This window comes from Etheostoma spectabile, chromosome 13, assembly GCF_008692095.1.
Source record: "Etheostoma spectabile isolate EspeVRDwgs_2016 chromosome 13, UIUC_Espe_1.0, whole genome shotgun sequence".
NCBI lineage: Eukaryota > Metazoa > Chordata > Actinopteri > Perciformes > Percidae > Etheostoma > Etheostoma spectabile.
Window position 1 is genome coordinate 4,588,619 of NC_045745.1, and position 3,990 is coordinate 4,592,608.

The 3,990-nt window shown below is 39.6% G+C and overlaps 1 long non-coding RNA gene across 1 annotated transcript in view; it reads left to right on the plus strand.

Annotated features, from left to right (window-relative positions):
• Window positions 1–3,438, plus strand: part of LOC116700525 (uncharacterized) — a 10,735-nt gene extending 7,297 nt beyond the window's left edge. Inside the window, exon 3 of the long non-coding RNA XR_004334675.1 lies at window positions 3,423–3,438. This is a non-coding gene — a long non-coding RNA (uncharacterized LOC116700525). The remainder of the gene's footprint in view (window positions 1–3,422) is intronic.
• The last annotated feature ends 552 nt before the right edge of the window (window positions 3,439–3,990 follow it).

The following is a 3,990-nucleotide window of genomic DNA, read 5'->3' on the forward strand; positions in this document are numbered from 1 at the left end:
CAGAGCAGGATACCCAGGGCTCTGTTTACACCTATTACAATTTCTAGGCACTGAGGGACCATAGGCAGGCTGGGGGAGCTCATATTAATGTTTAAAAAAACTCATAAGGTGAAATTTTCATGCTATGAGATCCAGCTTGTTTATGCATTTTACTGGCCCAAATGTAATACTCATCTGGTACGCGGGCACAGGATTTGCCTTGGGCTGTATTACTCTTGCATTCTGCATCGCTGTGCTCTTCACATATTGTATTATGAACCTTGTTGGGAAAGATAAAAACCCAGGGAGAAGACTCCACGGTCAATAGTGTCACATGCTCTGTGATTTGATGAAAGATTCTATTTGTGCAGCCTGATGTGTATAGCTCCCTAATCAAACACTTATATATCTGTGACAACTCAAATAAATTACTCCATTTCAACCACCCACCTGCCCTCTCCACAGTATTGATACCATTTTCTTACCAGGGAGAGACGGATGGACAGCACTGAACATTGTTGCAAGTTATGGCAATGGTGGAGAATGTGTGCTTGCAGCCATATCTTGTCAGGTTCGAACCTGCGCGAAAGTAATCACATAAGATGATGAGAGAGAAAATTACACAAGTTTTAACTCCACAAACAGCATTGTGAAGGATAACTCCACAGCCTGGGTTCCAGATCGGACTGGGCTTATTACAATACTCCAGCCAATTTAGGGCTGCAAGCTTCACTTCCCCCATCATCAGCAAGTGAAAGAGGGGAGAATTTGGTCTGAAAGCCCAATCACACACAGCGCTCTGAGTCCAGCAGGTGGGGAAGTAGCAGCAGCAGGCTCCATCACGCAATAATACAAAGTTAATGATGCAGAATGGTGTCTTTCTCCATACCAAAGAAGACGTCAATACAGGAAGTTTAAGAAGGCTGTTCCTAATTACGCTTTTTAAATTCACCGCTGACGTGATTGATGATTTCAAAGAGGCACTATTGATCCACTTCACAGACAAGTCCCATCGATTGCAAGTCTAGAATGAATCAAAGTTTTTTTTCTCCCCTTTATCTCCCCCACTGAGTGAGAGATTGTACAATCAGAGCATCAGTGTGACCTATATGAGTAGTTTGGGAGCTAAATCACCACTTTAAAAAAAACAAAAAAAAAGCCTGCGTTTGAAGCAGTGGTGGTTGAATCCAGGGACCTCGGAGGACCTTCGGGGCATCACATAACTCCTAACCGTTAAATCTCACAGCCTTTTTTCATTTATCAAGTGTGGAAATTCATCCTTAGACTCATTAATCTGTGGGATCCTTTACAAATAGCTTATCCGTGTTGGAGTCCTCAGCATGAAAAAGTTCAGAAGCTGCTGTTTTATAGACAGTTAGTCAGCTGTGCAGCATCAAGCCTCTCGTTGCAATCGGTGGTGATGGAGTGATGGATGCTCCGACGCACTGACAGATTCTTCTTTCCCAACGCCTGGTAACATGCCCCATGGCTTAAGCTTATTATTCTATGAACTTTATTATTCCTCATGAGCAGCCAGATCGTCCTATTAATGCAAAGGCTACCAGTTATTGCATGTCTAATCCAGGCTATAGTGTTTGCTAGCAAATCAACAAGAGAGCACAGGGTGATGTGGCAGAAAGTCACCTGCAGACAAAAAACTGCACATTCAGGGAGATTGGACCTATTTGCTATCAATACAATGTGTTCTGTTAGAATTACAGAAAACAAGATTGATTAGGAATCAACAGTGCGCTGAATTGCAGCAGCAAAGGGAGGTTTTCCATCACACCATGCTGAATCTCATTGGCAAGTGCACTTCAAAATGGCAAAGTGGGCTACAGCTTATGATTAAATGGTCTCTTTTTTTTTAGAGAGAGAGAGAGAGCTCTTTCTGAAGGCCAAAGTTAATACAGTCATAGAAAGAACTCTGATACACTCCCACGTGAAATGGCCATGTGAGGAAAGCCCGGAGGGAGAAAAGGCCTTGAATGAATTTGAGAGGAGAGAGAGAGAGGGAGAGTGGGAGGGAGTCAGATGGAGAGAGAGTTCTAACATTACTGATCCTCAAATATCCTTTTGGTTTCTGGTTCAATTGGAATTCGGCAGTAAGTGTCTGCTAAAAGCTCCATTTTTTTTGTTGCCCTTCCATTGCTGCTGAGCTTTTAGAGTTAGATGATGACAGATTGTGAGCTACCTGATATCCTTCATCATCCTCCAGTGGTGGTGTTTGTCTCACCCCGAGCAAGTCCTCGAGGACTAACAAACAGCCGGCGTGTTTTGATGGACTACAGGGAGACATCTGCTCTGCCTGGCTTTGCCACACAGAATGAAAATAATGTGTTACAGTAATCAATCAATATGCAAACTGTGTCCTTTTAGCCCGCCGATTAACCTGACAGACTTCGTGGTTATCAAGTCATTATATCAGCCTGTCATTGTGAATTAGCACTGAAGAGCTAGAGGGTGGGAGTAGGACAGCATGCATAGTTTTCTTCAGGTCGCCGTATTGCTTTAAGCGCGGATGCTCACTATAACCTCAACAACATTGTCACAATTGTGCTTCGAGCACCCTCGGGGATACGCTCGGTTCTGCGTTCTCAGGAGACAAGAGGAAAAGAAAAAAGTCTGCACAGAGCAATCTGATTTGTGGTTACAGGCACACCATCCCTCACAAAGTAATCTAGTGAATTCCACCCCAGCCTAAAGATCCTTTGAGCGCTGTCATCCATTATAAACTGTGAGTTGCTCGTGTCGGCAGATGTGTTGGTTCACTGTGATGAGCTGATTTAGATACATTTCAAATAACCATGTCAAAATGCTTTTATAGCCATTTCTGTCTGATGGTGATTTCCTCTCTTACTCAGCTTAGTTCCTCTAAATTACATCATCTTCTATCTCATTCCTTACACCCTCATTGTATGTCTTTCATGGGGCTTTGGCTCTTATTGTGATCTTATTCTACTGGTGTAGTCTTGCTTTTTGTCTCTCTAGATAAGAGGAGTGTAGGTAAATATGAAAATGTAGGTTACATGAAACAATGTTCATGACTGCGTGCATTGGTAAATGGTTGGTTTAGGTTTGTGTATTAGTTTGTATATTTATGTTGTGAGTCAAAAAACTCATCCCTCCTGTTGTCCTCGGGTCAAATTGACCAGTTTTCATATATCAATGTTCTTTTTCAACTACCCAATTGTAACATGATTGATTCCACCCAACGCTCTTTGCCAAGTACAAATGTCTACTTTCATTAATTTTGGGCGTCTTATTCAATTGTATAGCATTTGAAAAAACAAATTGAAGGTTTTTGAATAGTATTGAGTAAAAGTTGACATATTCCAGTCTGTGATTATCCATCAACATCCATTCCTTTAATTTCAGTCTCAATAATTCCTAATTTCTGCTTTTCTAACTCAAACATTAGGTATAATTTCCTATAAATGAAGTTTATTGACCATAAATTCCAAAAATAACTGTAAAACTAAAGTTCATAAGTTAGTGTTACGTAGTGTTGAAAACGTCAAAAACAGTGAAAAAATAAAACTGTCAAAAATGTAAGAAAAAGTTAAAAACCTCAATAAAAAGCATTGATTTTTAATTTTGGGAGGAAGACAACACAAGAGCTTAACCCGGGGAGGGGTCCGTGATCAATTTTTGTTTCCAAAACCATTCCATTTCTGTTACGTTATTGCAGTTATTGTAAGACCGAGCAAGAATCGTTAACTTTTTTTATGATTGTTCATTTTTTCATTGCATTCTGGAAAAGTTTTGAAAATTATATGGTTTCTAAAACACATACACTCACACTTGAAATTAAACATACTATCACATATTTTGAACGTAAAGATAGAAATGTATGTAATATTGTTAATCTTTTTATTTTATTAGGAAAGTTTCATATTCATAAATCAAAGTTCTCTAATTCAAGGCCACACTTTAAACTATTTAAAATTAAAATTGACATATATTTTGAGTCTTTTAAATTAGTAACAAATAAGAAAGCTATAACTATAT